Here is a 26,731-nt window from a genome sequence, read left to right as displayed (position 1 = left end):
GTACCAGCACAGCAAGGCCGTTTTGGTTATTGTTACAAGGTCAGATCAGTTAATCATCCAGACTGTTGCCCTTGCAACTACTGAAAAGGCTGCTGCCCCTCTTCAGGAACCACACGTTTGTCTGGCCTCTCAACAGATACCCCTCCGTTGTGGTTGTACCTACGGTACGGCTATCTGTATCGCTGAGGCACACAAGCCTCCCCACCAACGGCAAGGTCCATGGTTCATGGGGGGGGGGATCCACCGATTAGTGAAGAAAATACCGAATGTGACAAACCTAACAGTGACATAAACAATAGAGAAGTATGACGTAATTAAGATACAAAGTATTTGAGTAATAAGTATGTATAGAACACTGGTAATATTATAAGTACAAAGTTGTTGTTTTATTGGAAATGGTCCACCAACAGTAATTTAAAAACATATACAAATTCGTGTACAAGCACGATCTGAAGTGGCAGTGAAACCCATTATATGCTGTAGAGCTAACTAATTAATAGTAAAAGAGATTGCTTAGTGTTATCAAAAATATGCAGATAAGTTGTAAGAATGAACTCACCTTGTGTAGCAAGGAGTGGCAGTGTAATAGAATTGAACAGTGTTTGGGGTTGAGACGTGAAGGACACGTCCTTGAAATATTTGTAAGGTTGGAGCTGGCCGTTATTTGGTGTAGTGTGTGACAGGACACACCTACACGTATTGAGGTTACGAGTTGGAGGCGTGAATGCGACCATAGGTACCCTTATGTTAGATGAGACAGAGTAGCTCATGGTGTCCTATAGGTTTAAGGAATTTAGCATTACGCTCGGCCATAAGTACTTAATGCACTTTAGTGGTAGTTCGAGAGAGACTACCTGTGGTTTCAGCGTCCGATCGAGTGGAAATGGATTGCCACGTGAGCAAACTGATCAGCTGCAATGCACTATAGATATGAAATAAATGTGCTATCCTATGCTTTAAATTTTAATGGAGTGAGTATCACTTAAGTTCTTACACTAGCAACATAATTGAGAAACATAGTGGCAGACGTGAAACATTATTTATAGTTCAGCATAAATACTCTCGATGAATTAATTACATAATTGCAGATGTGGAACTGACTCAGCAGCAGAGGACCAATAAGTGGATTTAGTAGTCAACTAAACGTTGTGTGTTTTGAAGACTCAGAACTGTACTATTAACACAAGTTACTCACATGCACAAAGAGGCTGAAAAGACAACTACTAATCAGATATACTCATACTATCTCTAAGAATAAGGTAATCGAATATGAATCAGCTAAGTAAATAAAATACAAATGTATCAGGAATGTACCGAGCATTGGTTCAGTGTTCTGGCCCAGAAATAATAAATTGAGATTAAATAGGATTGATGACTGTATGCCTTGAGCATAAAGTTTCTCTAGTACATGACTAACGGCGTTTTGAGACATTTGTTTACCGATTTTATGACAGTTAAGTAACCGTGAGAGTAAAATTGAAAAAGTTCTGTTAACTTTGTTCCAGCAACATATTGAAAGATAAAATGTATATATATCCCCATTTCATTGTGACCCACCATTAGATTTTAAACGAACAGAGTCTGATGCTCTCTTTTTGTTTGTTCTACAGGACAAACCATATAATGGCAGCCTGGTAGTTGCGTGAAAGCATGGAGTGACTTGGACTCCACTCATAGTGACCCCTCCTCTTTCCCCATGTAAGTTAGTGTGGACATGAAGGACGCACACCATAGCAACTTCCCCCCCCCCCCCTCTACCCTTGTGAATGGAAGTGTAGAACGCCAGCCAGAGCGGGTACAACCGCGTGTGGAAAAATGAAATTGTCAAGATTTGTGAAATTTCCTTTACGTTTAGAAAAGACTGCTAAGATATAATTATCTGTTTATATATCTTGAATAACCGTGTTATTTTCTTTGAATTTATGTATGTAAGAAAAATATTTACAGACAATTTAATGAATTTAAGATTTTCATAATTTTACATATTTTTATGAGTTTGTCTGTCTAAGGCAATATGTATGCCAAAGTGTTTCATTGATTTTTGCTTAAATTTTGAGTGATAATGTTGCTTAAAAAGCAGTGAACATACCAGCAATTTAAATAATTGAAGTAGGTAATAAGTTTTCTTTTAATATTTCTATATGTTTACATTTCAATTTTAGTTTTTCATAGGGAGTTAAGCTGTACTCTTGCTTCCCTTTTTGTAATTAATTTTTTTCATTTACATTCAAAAAAATTAAGTAGAGGGTGATGTAGGGAAGCAGCCTACTGACGCCTTATAAAATTCACATCAGTCTTTCCATTGTGTGCCAGCCAGTCCGCTGTAACTAGCTCCAACGTCATAAATGTTGCGCAGTACTTTAAAAATCAAGTAAATAACCTGAAACGTTTCTAGCATGTCAGGAGTAATACTAAATCAATATATGTTGAATATCAGTTCAATAACTTTAACCAATTTCGAAATTTTGACGTTCTCTGTAAAAATCATTGGCGCAACACAAAAGAGCTAGAAACTTAAAAATTTATATTTATATTCCTTTTGCATAATACTTTAGTAGAAACAGTATTCTGGATCTCATAAATTAAAATTTTAGCTAAAATTCATGATTTTCTACTTTTTATCTTAAAAATTAAGGAAGCAAGATGGATTAATTAGCCGAATAAATAAAGCTAGGATGTTGAAATTTAAGTAGAATGGAGATCCGCTATAATCATAAAGATGTGAGAAGTTTCAAATGAATAACTATAATACTATAGCGATAGCGTATCTCCAAAAGGTAAGTTCAGAGCTCGTCTACTGCGTGTAGTATAATTAAATTAATTCTCTCGCCCAAAATATTTGACTTAGCCACGTCAGACTTTTATTATGATTACTGACCTGTGTGCTGATTGCACATTTAAATTGAGAGCTTCATCGGCCATCAGCAAAGGAAGCAATGATTTATTCTATAACTTTAAGTGGTGCATTACTAGCCCAGCGGCTAGTCAGGAGAGCAGATTTGATCAGGCGTTCCGTTCCCTTAGCCGTCCGCACCGGGGCCTTATATGTAAGAAAGCTGCATGAAAGAAGGATGGCCCCAGTCTCTCCAGGCGCTGAATAGTGCACCACCTGGTCCGGGAGTCGCGTCGCGTCGGTATCTTTGATATAAACAGCCTCGGATGCAGTAATAAGTTACTCGGGATACGCGTAACCATGAAATCGTTTTTGAGTGAAGTGTTAATTTTGTGATGACGTTAATGATCTACCTTTAGTTTGCGTATGTCGTATTTTCACGTACTGCCGCATTGTAGTTAGAGAGCCAGTGTTGAGAATGTCAAACAACAACATTAAATAAATAATAGGAACATTTAACAATTATTCCACCCGCCGCCCCCAGTGTCATCACAATCAGATTACAGTGGCGTCCTGTAACACTTGAGTCATCTCATATAACGATATTCTCGTTAATAATGCATCCAGTTACCCAATCCGTCCGGTATCTTAAATCACTTCCTGAGATCGACAGGAAGTGCAAAATGGCTAAGCAGTGATGGCTATAGGACAAATGTAAGGATGTAGAGGCTTAACTCACTAGGGGTAAGATAGATACTGCCTACAGGAAAATTAAAGAAATCTTTGGAGAAAAGGGAACCACTTATATGAATATCAAGGGCTCAGATGGAAACCCAGTTCTAACCAAAGAAGGGAAAGCAGAAAGATGGAAGGAGTATATAGATGGTCTATACAAGGGCGATGTACTTGAGGATAATATTATAGAAATGGAAGAGAATGTAGATGAAGATGAAATGGGAGATACAATACTGCGTGAAGAGTTTGACAGAGCACTGAAAGACCTGAGCCAAAACAAGGCCCCGAGAGTAGACAACATTCCATTAGAACCAAAGACGGCCTTGGGAGAGCCAGTCCTGACAAAACTCTACCTTCTGGTGAGGAAAAAAAAAAAAAAATTCGGAGTAGGTATTAAAATCCGTGGAGAAGAAATAAAAACTTTGAGGTTCGCCAATGACATTGTAATTGTGTCAGAGACAGCAAAGGACTTGGAAGAGCAGTTGAATGGAATGGACAGTGTCTTGAAAGGAGGATATAAGATGAACATCAACAAAAGCAAAACGAGGATAATGGAATGTAGTCGAATTAAATTGGGTGATGCTAAGGGAATTAGATTTGGAAATCAGACACTTAAAGTAGTAAACGAGTTTTGCTATTTGGGGAGCAAAATAAATGATGATGGTCGAAGTAGGGAAGATGTTAAATGTAGACTACAGTGGCAAGGAAAGTATTTCTGAATAAGGAAAATTTATTAACATCGAGTATATATTTAAGTGTCAGGACGTCGTTTCTGAAAGTATTTGTATGGAGTGTAGCCATGTATGGAAGTGAAACATGGACGATAAATAGTTTGGACAAGAAGAGAATAGAAGCTTTCGAAATGTGGTGCTACAGAAGAATGCTGAAGATTAGATGGGTAGATCACATAACTAATGAGGAGGTATTGAATAGAATTGGGGAGAAGAGGAATTTGTGGCACAACTTGACGAGAAGAAGGGACTAGTTGGTAGGACATGTTCTGAGGCATCAAGGGATCACAAATTTAGCGTTGGACGGCAGCGTGGAGGGTAAAAATCGTAGAGGGAGACCAAGAGATGAATACACTAAGCAGATTCAGAAGGATGTACGTTGCAGTAGGTACTGGGAGATGAAGAAACTTGCACAGGATAGAGAGCATGGAGAATTGCATCAAACCAGTCTCAGGACTGAAGACCACAACAACATCTTAAATGTTCCAGTTGATTAATATCACATGACAAGTGTCGTTTAGTTCATACAGTGCAGCTTGGTAAGGAATGTTTAGTTGATATCTTCTTAACATACTTCCAGTTGGTTGGTCATGACTGTCTTATTGAGGTGTGTCATTTATGTTGGTATCTGTTCAACTTTATTTTGTGTTTGGCATGTGTTTGCTTTGCAGTTGTTCTTCTATCCATACATGAAATTTGTGCTATAACAAGACCCTCATTCAGCGTTACCTGCAATGACACTATTTTAATAATAACACACACAGTGAAATATTATTCTGCGGCTGTTGATATCTCACATACACCTTACCATGACAATGAAGAAACTATAGAGTTAAATTTACAAAATTATTGCTATGTTAACATGCAGAATCTAACAGATCACTGAAATTTGGTGCCACTTAATCCATAATAGGAACTTGACTCTTATAGTTCCATAAATATCATATTACTGCTGTAACACAAGCAGTTCACAGGTATATTCATCATATACTGAAGCATGTTGAGGCATGCTCCTAGTGTTTATAGTACTAATTAATAAAAGAATATTACAATGCAATATGCATGTCGTTGTAGATCATGGTATACTACTGTTAGGTCTAAATGATTGATGAACTTCCACAAAGATGTGACGTGTCAAATTGATATTTGTGGAAAATGAATGTGTGTAGTGTTTCTTACTTTCACATACAGACACACATCTCTAGATCATGCCATATACTGAACTGACTCACACTACTTTGTTTTAGGTTTGTGAACTTCACTTCACCGAATGTGAGATCTGCTGGCATATGGAATGTTATGATGAAGTGAAAGGCAGAAAGCATACTGTCAAGCTTTCAAGACCAAGGCTTAGAGAGGGTGCTGTTCTGTCAATGTTACCAGGCTGCCCTAGCTATTTGTCTTTCAATCCACCAGTTCTCGAGAAAGTGCAGAGGAAAGTTAATTAATCATAGTATAGTAACCTAAATAGAGTATGATTTGAGGAAGTTATTTTCTACTTTTGAAGCATTTCTGTAGTTCTTAGAAAGAGAAACCATTCCCAGAGATTGGACCATTGTTAGGAGAAGTGACTGTGTCCTGTTTCTATAGCTTACTGTATTACCTGCTCCAACTGTGTCTGTATCTGTTGTAGTGACAAATGAGTTGCAGTTATCCGCCTATCAAAGTAACACTGAGATACGAAAGATAGGCAGTAGCAAAATATCAGACGAACTTTCAAATATGAATGATTTGTCTACAGTATTAGACAAAGTGAAAGAATTAGTCAGTGCAGAAGAAAATTCATTAAAAAGCCAGTGCCTTCTTATATAGGACATCTTAAATGATATGTGCAGTTCTGTAGATGAAGAAAAACAGAAACTAATTCAATTCTTAAGTGAACAAAGTAAGTTACTATGTAGCAGTGAGGAAAACTATAGGTTTAATCTTCACTTTTCTGTATTTTGTTGTATCCTGCATTCTATCTCCACTCATGCCTACAAATTTTTCAGGTCTTCTGTCAATCTTACTCTTCCTCATCCAAGAATGTTACAGAAACTGTTCCTCATATAGTAATGGTCCTCATAATGAACAATATGAAGGTGCTATGCTCCTGTATATTAAGGAAAGATTTAAATCTTTGCAGGGAAGTGATTGTACCATTTCTTTAATGATTGATGAAATTCATATTAAACCTTATTTTGATTACAATGGAGGAAACATTGTGGGGGCAGCATCTGATAGTGATAAGGGTCCTACTACATCATATGTCTTTATGATATAAACATTGCTGTCTTCTTTTAACGAAGTAGTGCATGTCCTTACAGTGATAAACCTTGTAGCTGAACAGTTATTTTTGTATGTGAAGAAAATATTATGTGGCCTTCATAACATTGGTTTCAAAGGTATTTGTGTAGTTAGTAACAACAGTGCTACAAATAGGAAATCTGGGGCACTTTTTAGCTTACCTCCAAAACTCACTATAGTTCACCGACATCCAGCTAATCCAACTCAGTCACTATTTTTTATAATTGATTCTGTCCACATCCTTAGGTGTACATGTAAGAGCTGCATTAATGAAAAGTACTCTCAAGTTTTTCTCAAATACCCACAATTTGAGGGAAGTTGTGGTGATAGTCAGGTGTTAATGGCATCTTTTGAATCATTGAGGCAGCTTCATAAGATTGAATGTGATGATCTGCTTAAGCACTCTTATGACCTTACTTTCCATCTTCACTTGAGAAACAGAATGTGAATCTTGTTTTGCAGGTATTCAATGAATAAACAGCTGAAGCCGTTTCAACTATAGGGGAACAGAAAAACGTATTACATTACCAGACAACTGTGTAATTTTTTTAAATTATACTTACATTGTGGAAAATTGCAAATGTTAAGACAGTTCAAAAAGGTGTTCAACTAAATGATCTCTTCCAGTGGCCTCTGTATTTAAGTAATAGTGAAGAAAAATTAGATTTTCTGAAAAAGTTTCATGTGCGGCTCGATTGGTGCTAGGAATTAGGTCTAAAATATAATATACTTTCAGAGGAAACCAATATAGCTCTGACACACGCAACCTATGGTTTGATTCAGATGGCAAGGTACTGTACTAAAGAGCTTGGTTTCACTTATTTTTTGCCTGGAAAAACTCAAACTGGTTCTCTGGAAGCAAGGTTTAGCATTTACCGATCTGTGGCTGGCTCTCAGTATCTCATATCTGTGAGACAGACTTCTGAGGTCGAAGCCAAGACGAGGATGCAGAACGTGTTACCACTCATGTTGAATTCAAGTACTTTTGGTAGACTGCCTGGTGCTGAAGGGTTCACCTTTAATTGTAGTGGTGACACAAAAGAGATTGTACAAACAGACTCTGAGTTTATGGCTGATGTTATGTACTTGGAGGAAGATTTCAGATAGGCAAAAGCATACCTTCCAGTATTAACATATTTAGCAGGATATTGTGTTTGCAGTGTACGAAACGGCAGTGTGAGGTGTTCAGAAAATACCTTTTCTTAGACAAAGAAATGTGCCTGCATGGTAACCAACATCTTAGTATAATTGAAAATAGGGACAGGGATGGTCTGCTTTTCCCTCAGCCTGATGTTGTGAATGTTATTTAAATTACATTACTGCATAGAAATTAATATCTGCCCCTAATGAAAATAAATTTTTGTCATTCGACAGTCAAAGTGTGCTTGTTCAAAATGTAACCATAAATGCTGTTCAGGAGAAACGTTTCTTCTTAACAGACTTTGTTTGCCGTAATGGTCGTTCAGCAGACAAAATACTGAAGTTGTTAGTCAAAGCATCCACCAATGCATTGTTAAACAATTACATTAAGAAAATAATGATACCTTTACTGCTTCTTTTAAGAAATGGTAGCTTAGCAAATATTAATTTACTTACAGTTTACATGCTATGGCATTTATCAGATGTCACAGGAAATTTGTATTAAGTGTCACACATTCAGTTAAACTGTATTTGCTCCAGTGAAAGCAGAGGAAGGTTCTATAATCCATATTGGTGTAGTACTTTCAACGTAATACACACTAATTGTCATTTGGTCCATATATTTTGCAGTTTTTGGGTAGTTTGCTTCCAACAGTTTCAAATGCCGAAAATTCATAACTGTTCCCATGCAGGCTATTCAGCCAAAGTAAATACTTTGTCCAGCACTAATGGCTAGTTTCAACCTCATCATTGTCTAGACGTCCATCTGTGCAATTATATTGGCCTCAGTTTAAACTAAGCCAGGCTTTCCTAGTAAAGTCTTTATATCTTTCAGATCTTCTGTGCACAAATATTTACGTCTTCTTTTCTATTTGTTGAGCCTGTGCTGCCCAACAAGAAGAAATCAGTTACTGTAATTCCGTATGAAGCCTCATGTAGTTCATTAAAACTATGTATGTGATTAGGGACTATTATTTTGACATGCAGACACACAAAACTTACAGCAGCGTATTATAATACAACATAGGGAAAGGCAAAAATAGATTGCTGCCATACACAATGCTGGTGACTACTTTTAAGGTCATTAAAACCCTGAAGCAAGTATCTCTTTTGTACGAGCTGTAAATAAATAGTTATCACTATTAAAGTTCCAACAGTCGTATTATACACAGTATTAGGGCAGAATTTTTCAAGTGAGTGCAAATAATAGTCATCTGCTCCAGAAAGACTGTAGTTTATCACGGTGTATTATTCAAAAATGTACCGTGTTTTATCATGTATATCGCAATATTGTTTACATTCTGCATTCGTACGTTTTCGTTGGATACTGATAAGTCTTAAGCAATTACATTACCGGTAAAATAAGAATTATAAATTATAGCTTTTGCAATATCGCAGTAGATAAAGTTCCGTATTTTAAGCATACGGCGAAGTACTCTCCTCTTTGCGTGGTATTATTTGCCAAAATCTCGTTTCGATATCTCCAGCGGTTTACGAGATATGAACTGCGTTATGAATATTTCATTCCAACGCGCCGGCGATCAGAAGTTAACTTGCTGCAGATGCTCAATTTTTCCGAGGCAGATATTGATCCGAAGTTTTACGAAATTTCGAAAATCTCATCTATACTTCATACTCTGCAATAGAACGTAAAATATGCACCAAACACAAATTCATAGCGACCCCTATTTTTGATTCAACGTTCTCGAATTTGTTACTAATGTGTGAAATACCACCATAGTTACGACCATTGTCGAATGATGGGCATTTCAGCATGAAACTGGTATATAAAACTACACGTATTTCCGAAATCAATAATTTTTTACGAAACAGATTCTGTAAAACCGTTTGACAAAGACTGCAGGCCGTGCGTCTCGATTCTTTCAGCGCAGCGCGACGCCAACTCTGGCCCACTTTGCGTGACGTCACAAGAGCGCGCCGCAGCCTTCTCTCTAGAGTCTAGGCGGTGGTGGATACATACGTCTCCGGCAACCTTTAAAATCAGCCGTGGCGGAATATTGCATTTCCATGGTACATCCAGTGGAATACAATAACACCAAAATTTTAGCACCGGGTTGCAGCTTCTGGGACTCTGTAGTTAAAGAATCCGTGGGGATACGTCTAACTAATAATTTAATCAATCGTGATAACGGGTTTCAGTTGGATAAAAATTGGAATCCGATTATTAAAATTATGCCGTCACAATCGGAATCGACATGCTCAGTCGATACTCAGCGATTAGTTTGTTCTTACTACACTACTGAGGGCAGCCCACAAAACTTGGCTGCCTCGCGCATGTCACCTCCTAACGCATGCGCCGTAAACCGCCTGTACGATTGGCATGCGCGGAATTCGCTATAAACAGCGTGACTGCATCAGGTCTCTTCAGCACTTCGTATACTCATCTGAGGATGGCCGGACGTCTCTGGGCCGAAATATCGTGGCAGAATGTTGATGGGATCCGGTTCAAATGGCTCTGAGCACTATGGGACTTAACATCTATGGTCATCAGTCCCCTAGAACTTACAATTACTTAAACCTAACTAACCTAAGGACAGCACACAACACCCAGTCATCACAAGGCAGAGAAAATCTCTGACCCCGCCGGGAATCGAACCCGGGAACCCGGGCGTGGGAAGCGAGAACGCTACCGCACGACCACGAGCTGCGGACAATGATGGGATCCGGCTGTAAACCCGAAAATTGCTGGAAGGTTATTATATATATTTTTAGACTTCCGTGCACACAAATATCACTACTTTATTGCAAACTATTAGAAAACTAGGGAACAACACGAAGTAAAATGAAGGAAATAATCAGTACAGTAGGTACAGTATGTTGTAAAGTTTTTACTGAATTGTATCACGTACAAGCAACATTGACAACAGGGCAACAGACTCAATACGACGTGAAATAGACAAATTTTCTTGAAATAAGTTCTTACAAAATATATTTCTATATTTTAATTAACAATTCAATTCACATTACTATGGGAAAAATTGTATTTGTGAGCATTCACGTGAACACTGGTAACAGACAGAAATTAAAAGTGAAAGAGTAAATACTAATACCCCGCATAAGAAGATATAATACATTTTGTTACAAAAATATCGATTCCGGTGAGCGACCCCATGTTCTTCTTCTAATCGGACTGGGTGCCTGTCCTTATTCCAACTATACATTATTGCTACATGCTACCACAACCACTCCCATTTGATTTTCACCCGCCTACATATCCTATGAGGATCCCTTTGCCATTTTACTACAAGCAGCACTATCAGAATTACAACACTAAGGCTTTCTCACAGGCACTATCAGATAGTATCCCACCTTGTCAAACCTTCGAATAAGACGTGACATTTCCCTTCTCCAGGTGTCTGGATCCACTCCACACTATTGTACTGATGCCATTTTATACTTTTTATCTCATTCTATTCACCTGTAACCCAGCTTACAAGTACGGAAAAAGCCAACCATTCTGTAAGTGCCGTACAAGAGCATCAAAATCATAATCCTGCCTACATCGCGACTGTTTATGTAGTAAACAGTCCATCGCATCAAGTTCATTGTTTTAGTAACGTCGCCTATATGGTTTTTGTCTTTCGATTTCTTATCTTTAAGTACATTGTATTTCTAAATAAACTATATGACTGAATAGCGATTACATTATGATGGATAAACATATCCTCTCCAGATATAGAAACTACCACAACATTTTAGTTGATAATGACGGGTAAATATGTAGACATTGTTTAATTTCAAAACAGAAAAGAGCCTGCAGTAAAAATGTCGAAATTACACAGTTAACAATCGTAGTTGCATCTACTAGCCTTCCGCAAATCCGCATTAGTTGTGGAGCATCACACAAAACTAAAAATAGGTGCACTGTGCTATGGCGAAATATCAGTACAGAGTCAACGGTTTCCGTCACACAGTCACAGGTGTAATTTACCTGATTTTGCTCCAGATCAGACAATTCGTCTACAAATTGTTTAATAATTAAGAGATTTACTGACAGCAATACGGATTACCTCTCCACTTCCATAGTGATGTATACATTACTGCTCTCTGAAAAGATGTATTAGGCAGTGACTTCGTGTTACATGTTCCATACGTTCACTGTACTTCATTTGTATGGGTTTCTTATATGCTTATGCCAAAAATGATACTTGGAATGCTACAAGAGCTAAGTAGGAAAAATTCCAAATGAAGTATTGCTTGCCGTTGCTTTCTCTGTACATGTAATAATTCATTTCAGGCTACAGTGATTCATGTGGCAAATAGTTTTCCTACTTTATGGTAAGTACCTCTCGTTAAACTAGTACTTACTCAAAGTAATAAATGAAAAGTAGTAATAAAAACAGTAATAAAATAAATTAAGAGGCATATAGTGAGTAACTGAAATTGATTTTTAAAGTACAGGCAGAGAAACAGCACATCAACTAAAACTGTTTGCTGAGGGCACACTAACGATAACCAGAGAGAGAGAGAGAGAGAGAGAGTTGAGTGTGATTTCATCTTGAAGAGTTCACAGGAAAGAATACTGATTTCTGGGGCATGAAATGAAAATTTTGCCAAGATGAAGGTACACACCTGGAAATTGAAATAAGAACACCGTGAATTCATTGTCCCAGGAAGGGGAAACTTTATTGACACATTCCTGGGGTCAGATACATCACATGATCACACTGACAGAACCACAGGCACATAGACACAGGCAACAGAGCATGCACAATGTCGGCACTAGTACAGTGTATATCCACCTTTCGCAGCAATGCAGGCTGCTATTCTCCCATGGAGACGATCGTAGAGATGCTGGATGTAGTCCTGTGGAACGGCTTGCCATGCCATTTCCACCTGGCGCCTCAGTTGGACCAGCGTTCGTGCTGGACGTGCAGACCGCGTGAGACGACGCTTCATCCAGTCCCAAACATGCTCAATGGGGGACAGATCCGGAGATCTTGCTGGCCAGGATAGTTGACTTACACCTTCTAGAGCACGTTGGGTGGCACGGGATACATGCGGACGTGCATTGTCCTGTTGGAACAGCAAGTTCCCTTGCCGGTCTAGGAATGGTAGAACGATGGGTTCGATGACGGTTTGGATGTACCGTGCACTATTCAGTGTCCCCTCGACGATCACCAGTGGTGTACGGCCAGTGTAGGAGATCGCTCCCCACACCATGATGCCGGGTGTTGGCCCTGTGTGCCTCGGTCGTATGCAGTCCTGTTTCTGGCGCTCACCTGCACGGCGCCAAACACGCATACGACCATCATTGGCACCAAGGCAGAAGCGACTCTCATCGCTGAAGACGACACGTCTCCATTCGTCCCTCCATTCACGCCTGTCGCGACACCAATGGAGGCGGGCTGCACGATGTTGGGGCGTGAGCGGAAGACGGCCTAACGGTGTGCGGGACCGTAGCCCAGCTTCATGGAGACGGTTGCGAATGGTCCTCGCCGATACCCCAGGAGCAACAGTGTCCCTAATTTGCTGGGAAGTGGCGGTGCGGTCCCATACGGCACTGCGTAGGATCCTACGGTCTTGGCGTGCATCCGTGCGTCGCTGCGGTCCGGTCCCAGGTGACGGGCACGTGCACCTTCCGCCGACCACTGGCGACAAGATCGATGTACTGTGGAGACCTCACGCCCCACGTGTTGAGCAATTCGGCGGTACGTCCACCCGGCCTCCCGCATGCCCACTATACGCCCTCGCTCAAAGTCCGTCAACTGCACATACGGTTCACGTCCACTCTGTCGCGGCATGCTACCAGTGTAAAAGACTGCGATGGAGCTCCGTATGCCACGGCAAACTGGCTGACACTGGCGGCGGCGGTGCACAAATGCTGCGCAGCTAGCGCCATTCGACGGCCAACACCGCGGTTCCTGGTGTGTCCGCTGTGCCGTGCGTGTGATCATTGCTTGTACAGCCCTCTCGCAGTGTCCGCAGCAAGTATGGTGGGTCTGACACACCGGTGTCAATGTGTTCTTTTTTCCATTTCCAGGAGTGTATTTTGTGGATTGAGAGATACAGAATAAACAACTGTGACACCTTGAATATCCACTTATGTGATTATTAACTGTGTCATTTCACATCTACTGTAAACGACGCGTTTAAGACGAATGGCTCGTTTTTGAATTCGTACATTAATCTTCGAATAAGGCTTGTCCAACAGACATGCACTAAAATCCGATTGGCACGTGAGATTGAGATTATTTTCTCACGATCAGCCTGAATTAAAGATCTTTTAGTGGACCAATGCGACTAACCTGAATTTGTTTTATTGTGACTGTCAGATACCATTGCAGGTAGAGACCGTAATTTAAAAACGTCCTGAGCAATTTCAATTTATCTTCCGATGTTCTCTATCTATGCATTAATCAAAAGTATACGAACACCTATTAGTGGACATTAACGGGGCATGTGTCGACGGTGCAGCTTTTTACGGTTTGATCTCTGCTGGGCACACTTTCATTGAGAGGTGAGGTGAATGCCTGTGGAGGGATGGCAGTCCACTGTCTCTCAAGTGGATAAACCAGAGAAGGTGGTGGTGTTGGACCCTGCGACCTGCAGCGAAGTCGATGTTCTAACTCAACCCAAAAGGCATTCACTGTGATCAGGTCGGGACTCGGAGCAGACCAGTCTATTTCAGGAATGTCATTTCTCATAAACTACTGTCTCAAGCTGCAGCTTTACGATAAGACCCATTATCATGCCGTCATACACGGTTATCGTGTCCGAGAGTTTCCTCTACTGTACATGCCACACAGTGCTGTAGAAAGTGTTCATACCTTTACGGAATTTTACACAGCTGGTAACACTTTGAAACACACGAGTGATTTCTTCCCCTGATGCCAGCGGGTTTCTATACAACCACAATCGCCAATGCTCGACGGTCCTGTTTGTCATTATAGGAAGTCTGGTTGATCGCGATTTAGCTGCGGGTGTTCCTCCGTTTTTCTACTTCACTGTCACAGTCAACACTTTAGAAGGGCAGAAATGTTTGCGATGGATTTGTTACTCTAGTGACATCCAGTGACTAGTCGACTTTCTTGACCATCCCATTATGTTGTAACTGCTCCTCTACTGTCAACACATGACTCTCCGCCTCGGCTCGCGTCCGGTCATACAGATTTAGGTTTTCGGTGGTTTTCCCAATAGCTTCAGTCAAGTGACACGTTGGTTCCTTTGAAAGGGCTAGCCCGACTTTCTTCTCCATCCTTCCCTAACCCAAAAGGACCGATGACCTCGCGCTTTGGTCCCCTCCCACGAATCAACCAACCAGTCTCCGCTTCTCTTTATGCTGGAGGGTCCGTCTCTAGTGATAACAGTGGTCAGTTAAGCAGATACCATGTCCGGATCAGACAGTGTATTTACGCTCTGCAAGTCATCGAGTGAAAGACTGGAGATTCAAAGTACATGCCAGATCTCCTGTAATTTTATTGACTTTGCCAGTAAGTGAGTCGTCAATTTGGAAATTACACTTGAAGTTGTTGAGATTAAGGCTCCAACCTATCGCGAAGTTGTCTCCCGGCAGTGAGAAGCTCAATTGACTAATTAAACCTGAGACAAAGAGCGAAACTCTTATACGAATCCCTTCCTGTCTTCTCTCTCCCCATTTTAGTCTCTCTCCTCTCTCTCTCGCCCCCCATCTTTTCTCTCTCTCTTCCTCTTGTCTACTAAATCAATTTCGTAAAGATACCATTCAAGTGTATATCAATCAAAAATTAGCTAAGCGAGAGTTTTATAATCGACATCCTCAGGTCTCTTTCAACAAATCAGAATCTGACTTTTTCTTCCTTAGTTACATTTTATGTAGCGACTCGTGAGCTGCCGCGGATTCACAGGACTGACACAAAGTGTCTATGGCTGAACGAGTTGTCGTGCATAGTTGTAATAGATTAGATACATAAATTCTTTAAAATATTTTGAAACATTATCCCAGGAACCAGCGGTCAAACATTTTTATAATTTATTTGGCAAACGCAGTCGTGGTCGTGTATGAGTCGTTACTTTTTATTTGTGGATGACCTGCTCGATCTGCTACACATATCGCCGTGGCCGAGCGGTTCTAGGCGCTAGAGTCTGGAACCACGCGACCGCTACGGTCGCAGGTTCGAATCCTGCCTCGGGCATGGATATGTGTGATGTCCTTAGGTTAGTTAGGTTTAAGTAGTTCTAAGTTCTAGGGGGCTGATGACCTCAGCAGTTAAGTCCCATAGTGCTCAGAGCCACTTGAACCATTTCAACACATATCAGATCTATATTCCTTGGCGGTAATAGGAAGCCCTCGTGTGGAGCACGCCCGTGCAGCACGACAGGAATTAATGGATTCTGAACCCGGTATGGTAGCTGGAGCTACATGCATGGGACACTCCGTTTCGGAAATCGTTAGGGTATTCAATATTGCAAGATCCACACTGGCAAGAGTGTGCCGAGAATACAACATTTAAGGCATTACCTCTCATCTTGGACACCGAAGTGGAGGACAGCCCTCACTTAACGACTAGTAGCATCGGCGTCTGCGTAGAGTTATCAGTGTTAACAGACAAGCAACAGTGGGTGAAATAGCCACTGAAATTAATGTGGGACGTAAGACAAACGTATCCATTCGCACAATGCGGCGACATTTGGACTCATTGGATAATGGCAGCAGTGCCTTTGCTAACATCGCTACATGGCCTGCAGCGCCTCTCCAGGGTCCGTGACCGTATCGGTTGGATCATAGACGACTGGAAAACCGTGAGCTGGTCAGACGATTCCCGATTTCATTGGTGGGAGCTGGTGATAGCGCTCGAGCGTGACGCAGACACCACTAAGGAAAGAATCCAAGTGGTCAAGAAAGCATTTGCTGGCAGTGGCTTCATAATGATGTGAGCTGCGTTTGCATCGAATGGACTAGATCCTCTGGTCTAATGGAACCGACCATTGACTGGAAATCGTTATCTTCCGCTATTTGGAGACGACATGCTGCCATTCAGGGACGGAATATTTATGGCTGGCAATGTACCGCGTCACCGGCCCACAATTGTTCACGATTGGTTTGAAGAGCATTCTGGACAGTCCAAGCTAATGATTTGGCCATCCAGATCGCTAGACATGAATTCCACCTAACATTTATGGCAACACTTTCACAAATGTGGATGGCAATATAGGCAGCATGGCTCAATATTTCTATAGGGGACTTCCAGCGACTTGTTGAGTCCATGCCACGTCGATTTTCTGCACTATGCAGGGCAGAAGGAGGTACGACACGATATTAGGAGGTATAGCATGACTTTTGTCATCTCGCTGTACATCGTTATGTAGTACACTATCGTACGAAGTGCGAAGTGTAGGCGTTGGATACCTTACTTAGACGTATGGGGCAATTTGCACCTACGTTACCCAACAAGCTTTGTGCGGAGAAGTTACGGTAAAAATTCGTATGGGTACAATGCTTTCGTGCGATTTATATTGTTAACTGAAGAGCACATTCAATAGTTACTACAAAAGTAATTTTGGCTTTCTTAAACCATTTATTGGCGTTTTAGCTCATTTCCACAAGAGTCTGTAAGTCACTAAATTTCTCCTCTTTAGTCCTCTCCGCTCCCATTCCTTCTCCGATGTGGTAGTCAGTCCACCGGAGGTGCAGTTTAGTTCAGCTTTCCTCCGCTTGTGGCGCTGCGGTGCTACGCGCATCCATCAATTGTCGGGCGGAGCGCCGCCTGGGGGCGACAAAAACGAGGCGGACCCAGTGCCACGGCTGGCCGGGCTGCAGACTGGAGAGGCTTAACTTGGAAGCTCATTCCGCCCGGCGGACCAAAGCGCCGCTGTGGGGAATGGCTGGAGGAAGAACTTACTGCAAGTAATCAGCGTGGCCTTAAGCATCAATCATGACGGAATCTCAAAAACAAACAAGTCTGATTAGTTGATAGGATGGTTCAAATGGCTCTGAGCACTATGGGACTTAACAGCTGTGGTCATCAGTCCCCTAGAACTTAGAACTACTTAAACCTAACTAACCTAAGGACATCACACACATCCATGCCCGAAGCAGGATTCGAACCTGCGACCGTAGCAGTCACGCGGTTCCGGACTGCGCGCCTAGAACCGCGAGACCACCGCGGCCGGCAGTTGATAGGAATCCACACACTGTCCAACGAAATTATAAACGGTGAGTCACTTGTTGTTTGCTGTTGTTGGTTGAGCCTTTAGGGCGTCAAACGGCTGAGTTGAAAACCGCTCAAATAATGATTTAAAGTTGGCTGTATTCTAGGTTTTTACCCTATTGTTCTTAAAGTTTGTTGAGACAAAGAAAGAACGTTCTGAAAATTTACGTTTGGAGCACAGCATTGTCTGGCAGTGGAACATGGACTGCAGGAAGGTCAGCAGATAGTCGGAGCATTTGAGATGTGGCACTACAGAAAAATTTCGGAACTTAAAAAGACTGGTAAGGTAAGGAATGAAGAGGTTCACTGCAGAATCAGCGTGGAAAGGAAGGTATGTAAAACACTGACAAGAAGAAGGGGCTGGATGATAGGACATGTGCTAAGACATCAGGGAATAACTTTGATGGTATTAGTGGGAGCTGCAGAGAGTAAACAGTGTAAAGGAAGACACATTGGGGTACATCCAGCAAATAATTGAGGACTTCGGTTGCAAGAGCTATTCTGAAATGTAAAGGTTCGCAAAGGCCTGGAATTCATGGTGGGCGGCAACGAACTAAAACAATCATCAATGGCAATGGCAGGCAGGTAAAATTCCAATGATTAATGACAGTTGACCTGAAACACTAACTCCAAAGTAATACAAATAGTTGAAACGTAAAAATAACAATTAGAGCGCCCCTCCGTTTTTGAAAGGCTGGTAGGTGAGAGCATCTACTAAAACTGGTGTCCGTGATCGAAAATTAAATCTCTTTCGCAATGTTGCTAGGGCGGATAAAAAGTAGCATCCGTTCTACGGCTTGTGCTATACCTACTAAAACCTTGGTCAACTCTGATGACAAAGACGCATTAAGGTAGATTTCCTGAACATATTCCCAGTTCGAATAAAATAAATGCCCTTGAGACTGAAAAGTTCCTGTCTACAAATCACCACAGATTTAGAAACATCGACTGGGAGAAAGTTTTTCTTTTTCTCACACAACATGCTGCGAATCATGAGTGAAAATCAATAAGCAGATACCATATTCCTCTACCTCTGTGAAACGATTGACACGGTGCAACACTGCAGACTATTAACCAAAGTACATATGTGTAGAATAAGTCATCCAATTGAATAAGTTATCTAACAGAACCCAGTACTTTTCCTTGATGATGAGTGTTCTCATCAGTGACCAGGGTATCACTGGGACTGACACAGGGAAACGTGACAGGACCACTGTTATCCTCTATATAATTAACCAATCTGACGAGGAAGTGAACAGCAATCTCTGGCTGTTTGCTGATGACAATGTGAATAGTAGGGCAAAATGTGTTCTAGCACAATCCCTTTGTGCAAGTTGCATACATTCAGGGGTAAGCATATATTCAGGGGAAAAGGTGATTGATTTACGACACCATCCTCTTAACCTACTGTTCTGCTAAGTGTTTCATGACCCCCTGAGGGTTGATTTATGCCCCATGGGGATAATATATCCTTATGAGAAACCTCCCACCCCTCTCTGACTAATCGTCTCACCGATACAAGAACACTTTGATATCAAATTAATTGACTAAATAATTAAATCAATGAATCAATTAATCCCTCCCCCTCTGGGAAAACATCCAGCCCTCCCCACCCACCCCCCAATCCCTCTCACCTCCTCATCTGGAAATACGTGGGGAAAGGACTAAGTCTGTGCTGAAGAGGCACGATTTCATGATACAAAACTGAGGTCAGTGTAAATTACGTAGCAAAGGATTTACTGTTTATTTATTAATTTCGGTTTTCTGGTGTTCAATCTCTTTATTTGGCATAAAAGCTCACATCCAGGAACTACATGTTCTAATTACCCAATCACAGAGTTGAAAATTTGAGATGTTGTCGTGTTGGAAAATTTACTTTTGTATGCTCACCTTAACATGCAAAGTTCGACTGAACTAGTAAACAACTGCGCCACTAGGGAAAGTCCCACCTCCACCTCACGCCCCTCACTCCACCCATAACAGAAAAAAAGGGTGGGAAAAAAGATTCAGTCTGCTGTGGGGTATTGAAATTTCGTTAAAAGATATTGCCGCAACGAAAAAATGCCGCATTACCCTTCCAAGTCCCGAATCACGTCCATGGTGCCCTAGCTCTCGTTTCCACAAACGAGGCGGCATATCATTGACATAAAACTGATAGATTAAGTAACTAAATTGTTTAGGAGAGTCACTCTGCATGGCGGGTATCTTTCTTTCTTTTTTTTTTTTTCAGCTGTTTGATTGCACTTGCCCAGCAGCTCAAATGGGAATCCCTGGATGGAAGACGGTATTCTTTTCAAGGAACACTATTGAGAATCGACTGTTGAAGCTGACTGCAGAAGGATTCTTCCATCGCCAACATACATTCTGTTTAAGGACTGTGAAGACAAGATAACAGAAATTAGCACTCATAAGGAGGCAGTCAGGCAGTCTTTTCCCCTCACTCTATCTGCAGGAAGAATAAGAAGGGGAATGGGCAGCACTACCACAGGGTACCCTCTGCTACACTCCATATGATGACTTGCGAACTAAGGTTTAGTTGTAAATGTAAATTTAGTCTACCTATCAAGATGTCAGTCCATCAATTTACCGAGCGAGATGGCGCACTGGTTAGCATACTGGACTCGCACTCGGAAAGACGGTGGTTCAAACCCACATCCGGCCATCCTGGTTTAAGTTTTCCATGATTTCCCTAAATCGCTTCAGGCAGATGACAGGATGGTTCCTTTGAAAGGGCATGGCACATTCCTTTCCCATCTTTCCCCTATCCGCTAGGACTGATGATCTCGCTGTTTATTCCTCTCCCGTGAATTAACCACTCCATCCATTTACAGGCGCACATAATTCGCAGAAGAATGTTGGCTCCTATTTATCGAGAAAACAAAAGAGGAGTCTCCCTGTACAAATCTTCATATTTGCTTCTAGTTTCCTCACTGCAGTCACTTCGCAAGACAAATGTGCGAGGTTGTCATGCGTTTGCCCACAATACTTAGAAGAAGTGGTAGAGAGCTCACTTCTCTAACTTCTCTTTTGGTCAGAATATCGCTTACCTACCGTATTCTCATGAATCTTACGGTCTGTGATATATGGCATTTATGATCAAATGGCTCTGAGCACTATGGGACTTAACATCTGAGGTCATCAGACCCCTAGAACTTAGAATTACTTAAACATAACTAACCTAAGGACATCACACCCATCCATTCCCGAGGCAGTATTCGAACCTGCGACCGTAGCAGTCGCGCGGTTCCGGACTGAAGAGCCTAGAACCGCTCGGTCACCGCGGCCGGCTGTATGGCATTTATATCCACATCATTTCCACGATTAAGAAATGTCCCTTGCCAAGTCACAAACCCCCTCCTAATTCTCTCGAAATCCCATCACATTCCGACAGCACTGTTCCATTAGTTAGAAAGCTGACAGGTAGAGAGCTATCAAAATGAGAACAGAACGTAAAGGAGGATATTCACACCATGCAGGGTACACGCGGATTGTACAAGGAAATCCAGAAGCATAACACCTACAATTCATCAACATTGAATTACGGTCTATAAATATCACTCCGTACATGTCCTAATCTCCTTTATCGTATTCCTATGATTACCACGCTAGAAATAAGACAGTTTAATTGCGACTGAGTCTTCGTTGACAGGTCTCTCTCTCTCCCTCTCTCTCTCTCTCTATCTATCTCTTTTTCTATCTTTCTCTCACTCTCTCACTCTCTGTCTCTCTCTTTCCCTCTTTCCATGTCTCCCTCAGTCTCTCCTTCTATCTCTCTTCATAATTTTTGTAATATCTAACGGAATAAAGCTATGAGCTATAAAATCTTCGCTAATATCACCTGTTAGAGAACTCAATAAGATTTTAGCCTGTCTCTCTCTCCTGATATATCATGAAACAAATACTCTCTGCTTGTTGATACTGACATTATCTGGTGATCCCATTAAATATACATATACTGCTCTAGTGGAGCAGGCAACCAATGGTCAAAGTCCATTCCACAGACCTGTGTACAGTTTTGTCACCTGTAGTGGCGGAAGACGACGTCGACTATCAGTCAAAAGGAGAGGGTTCCTGTGTTGTTGCTTCATAAACAGTTTGATACACTGTTTTTTGCTGTAACACAACGAAGCGGTGCATGACTACAGCTGTGTAAACAGCCATACATTTTGTTTTTCTACCATGACTTGATAACTGTATCAGATGCTAATCCGACATTAACACATTTTGATCTGTTGACTCTCACAGTAAGATGGACGTTGCATGGTGTAAATTGTGCTGCTCCCACAACATACAGGTTGGTTTAAATCAAAGACAGACGTGGTATCTCTTATTGACAAAAATGTGGATGACATCGCAACATATGGAAACGGGAAGAGCTTTTGGCGTTGTGGAGCGTTTCCAAACATCTGTCTTAAGGTGATCACTTCTACGTTTCATCTTATCTTCCACTGTGAGAGGGTAGTACATGCCTCAGTGTTCCATTTCGAAGAAACCAAGAGGATTAACTCCCCATATTGCAACCATACACATGATTACTATTTCACTGCTGGTCATCCCCAGAAGACGTTGCTACCAAGACTCTCCATCTCAAACAAATGGCTGTCAGTCAATCATTATGTGGCACTCAATTGTGTACCAGTGGACGAATGAGACGGAAAAAACACTGTTGATATGAGATGATGTACTGTAATAAGTACCACAGTTGTTAATGCGATCAATTTTAACAATTTTACCAATTTTCCCGTAATTTCAACACCATACATTGACAAGGCAGCATGGTTCCCAGTTTCTGTATCATCGTTAAACCACCCTTCCACTACTTTCCGAGTACCATACACTAGATTGCGAATGTAGATAGATTACTGTGCACTACGTCTATTCAGGTTTAATCCTCTGTTATGTACACCAAAGTATACTAGACAGTGTCCTATAGCGATACAGTTAGGTTATCCACCTATTTCTTGCACTTCGATCATAGTGTGGAATTTACAATTACATTTGGTCAACTTTCTCTATGTGGATAGAAGTCACAGAGTATTCTCCCATCAATAGGATACAGTTGGAGATTGAAATGTCTTCCCACATTATCTTTGACCAGTCCTCCCTGCAACACTGGCACCGATTTAATTTGCAACCTACTGTACCCATTACATTCCAAGTCTCTAAAAGAGCGCAGCGAGCTGAGTCTGTAACTACTGTTCAGCGAAGAGTGTTCAGCACCTATCTTACTCACAGCACCTATCCAAGTGCATGTCGAGGAGGTTAGCATCCCTTATTGGTGTGTGGTAGATATGACAGCGTTGTGGTGATATGACAGATGGTTAAGAAGAATATGGTTTATTCATGATGGAGCTCCAGGTGGACTGAGTCTGAAGCATTTTACGTAAATCAACTATGCTGTCAACTGTCCAGTACTGTTGAAGTGGCTGTGATCAGTACCAAGACGGTATTGGTAAGAGAGAAATGATCGTAGAACATAAACAAACGGACTCCTAAGTCTAAATCATTCTACACTTTAACACTATATAATGTCAAAGCCATGCGGTTTCTGAAAAGTTAGTCACGTGGACTGCAAGGCTCTTAATACTCTAATGCAAGACATATATGTCCAACATCTGACGTACATCAAGCGTGCAAGTTTTTTATCCCGCTCATTACGGTGACAAATTTTAAGATGATAAAACTGCTTTCTTCTGTACCAAAGGAAAACATAGACTCTTTGTGATACATACAAAATATAGCTTTCCGGAGGTGTATAGTGTCCAGTGCTCACATCTGATTACGGTTTATAAATTATGCTAAGCTCGCTTCAGTCCTCTAAAATGATCACCAGCAATGGAAAATGCATCTTATGAGGAAACACACAAATGCATAGCAGCGGTATTTGACATGTGAAACTACACACCATCTTGCACTAACTCCATAAAGAGGACAACTGCCAAGGAAATGTATACACACAGGGTTTGCTGTACATCACAAATCTCTGTCAGTGACTTAGAAAATGAGTTTGAAACATTTTACGTAAATCACTTGTGCTAAAAGTTCTGAAGTATTGTTCCATTGTTTGGTGTCTGTACCAAGAACGTATCGGAAAGAGAAAAATAATCGTGGAAATAAACACATCGCAAGAGCTACACATTTCTGCTCTTTAACACGCTATAATGCTAGAGCTGTGCTTCTTGCGACCTATTAGTCGCGTGGCATGCAACGCTGTTAATATTCCAATGTAAGAAATATGTTTCCAGCGTGTGACATACATTCTCCCTGAAAGTTCCTCTCCCATAAACTATGGTGACAAGCTGTAAGACCATAAGACAACTACCTTGCACACCAAAGAAAACAACGGTTCTTTGTAACACAAACACTACATAGATGTATGAAGCTTGATGTTCACAAAGGTGAATCCCGATTATAATTCGGAAATCATGATATGTTCACAAAAGTCCTAAAAAACGTTGCCGTATAGAAAAATCTAATTGTGTATGTGTGTGTGTGTGTGTGTGTGTGTGTGTGTGTGTGTGTGTGTGTGTGGTCACTTCTTCGAGCATTCTGCACACAACGGTGATGTATTATATGAAATCTTCTAAATGGAGCGAACCTACAGTGGTTCACCATTCCATTGCTTATCACAAAGAGATTTGTAGTTTCAAATATATATTAGAGGTTCTTGCAGATTCCGACTTGATTGGTAGCAGTGGTGGAACTGACTGTCAGTTAATTACACTAAATCAGTCAATTATGCATTAAGATTAAATTTATATGGCCAATGAACAAAGCTTATCCCTTGGCTGTGTAGAGGACCGTCGATTGATGGAGGCGAAGTAACTTTTGCATTCAACATTAAATTAATTTAGAAAACACAAATGATGGTTAAAATCTGTGAACTTGGGGGCTGTCGCGTTGCAATTTAAGTCGTAGTCACACAGACAGTGACACTAATTGCTCATGTGTACTGATAGTTGGCGCCAAGGTAGGTCTTGTGCGACAAGAGGCCTTGTGAGCCACCGGTATGAAGCAGAAGCAGTGTTCCGACTCCAGCCCTCTTTATGTTGGTGACGAGAACATGTTTCAAAACAAATGTTGAAATGTGTGTGAAATCCTATGGAATTTAACTGCTAAGGTCATCAGTCCCTAAGCTTACACACCACTTAACCTAAATTATCCTAAGGACAAACACACACACACACCCATTCCCGAGGGAGGGCTCGAACCTCCGCCGGAACCAGCCGGAACATGTTTGTATCTGTGAATGCAAACTACGGTTCATCGTCTGACCTTACAAAAGTATGGTGACAACGAACTTCAAGCGCATTTGGTTGCTGATCCTGGACGTCATGGCTTTTGGTAAGAGCTGGTATTAATTAATTCTAGACTAAGAGCTATTTATTTGATGCACGGCTGCGTTTTGGAATTGTGATTAAAATTAGTTGTGCTGCAGGAAACTGTCGTTTATAATCTTTCGTACTTGATTGCTGGTATGTGTTATCGAGGATCGGCCCCCACTCACTCACTGCCCGTCAGATTGCTTAGCCGGGTGTTTACGTCATTCGGAATGCATACGCTCTTCAGCTCTAGCCACTGTCTGTCTTCCGCGCTGTTTCCCCACAGCTGCAGCCGCACTTCTTAATTTTCCTTTTCAAGTTAAGTTTATACTTACAATAATTGTATCCGTTAAGTTGTGGCCTTCACTTTAACCAAATTTCGAAGTGCATTGAGATCCTAACATATACCTTAACTTCTTGTTAATTAATTCTTTTACTGTTATCGGAAAATGTGTTAAATCTTCGATTGATGTGTGTCTCTGGGCTCAAAATTATCTTGCCTATATAATGATGTTAAATTGTTTTTCATCATTTTAAGGTTGTTTTGAGTTTTTTTCTCATTTAAGTTTAAATCATGCTTTATTCTCACCATTTGGTAACGTTATAGTAGTGTTGTGTATATTTACGTCTGTCTTTATTACAACTTTCCCTTGTTTCTTTCTGTGTTTTAGATAGGGCGTGTCTCACCCTAAAGAGTGTTAAATCATTTTGGTTTAAAGTTAACTTTCATTTTCCTGTAAGTTATTTAAACTGGCATCGCATTTTAAATGAGTCTCATTGCTTGGGCTTTTAATTAATTAAAAAAGCGCTTAATTGGCTGCTATATGAGCGAAACTGTGTAAAACAAATTTGTGTTCTACTAGAGAATGAAGTTTGTAAAATCCCTACTGTTTCAGACCTTCCTGGTTTTTCTAGATGGCTGAATTAAGAGGCCGCAATCATCGAATTTTACTAATCATTTGCAAATATCCTGTAAATCGACTCGATGCACACTATTTCGATAAAAATGATCATAGGCACATGTAACAAACTAACTAATTAAGTACCTCTCCTTCCAACGATGCTACGACTTGTTTACTTAAGTGTGCCGGCTGTAGACGTCACAAGCTGCGGCGACCTTAATTCCCGCGCCCGCCTCTCCTGAGTTCACTGTAGTGCGGCGCCGCGAGCTGCGCCGAGTGTGGCGCTTTCTGGTTGCAGCTGTGGCTTGCCGGACGCATCGTGGGATCTGCTTTCCGGCTGAGGTCTGCAACCTGGAAGGGTAAACTTCGCCTCGCTCTCTCCGAAGCAAGCAGTTCGTTACGCTGGCGCAGCTTGTCGATGTCGCGCTATCGGTGACAGTGGCGGTCACGGTTGCACTTGTCATTGGTGTACTAGTTGGTGCCCATCAAGGAAGCTTGTTGCTGAGGTTTAAAATTGTTGGGCGCCACCAAACGACATGGCTGATGTGTCCATATGTATTCTATGCTGGTTATGGCAAGTAAAGAGTAGCCTATGTTATCATGAAGCACGTAATATAGGCTGGGTTGTATC

This window comes from Schistocerca cancellata, chromosome 1, assembly GCF_023864275.1.
Source record: "Schistocerca cancellata isolate TAMUIC-IGC-003103 chromosome 1, iqSchCanc2.1, whole genome shotgun sequence".
NCBI classification, from domain to species: Eukaryota; Metazoa; Arthropoda; class Insecta; order Orthoptera; family Acrididae; genus Schistocerca; species Schistocerca cancellata.
The sequence above is the reverse complement of the archived record's forward strand: the minus strand, read 5'-3'. Positions refer to the sequence as shown.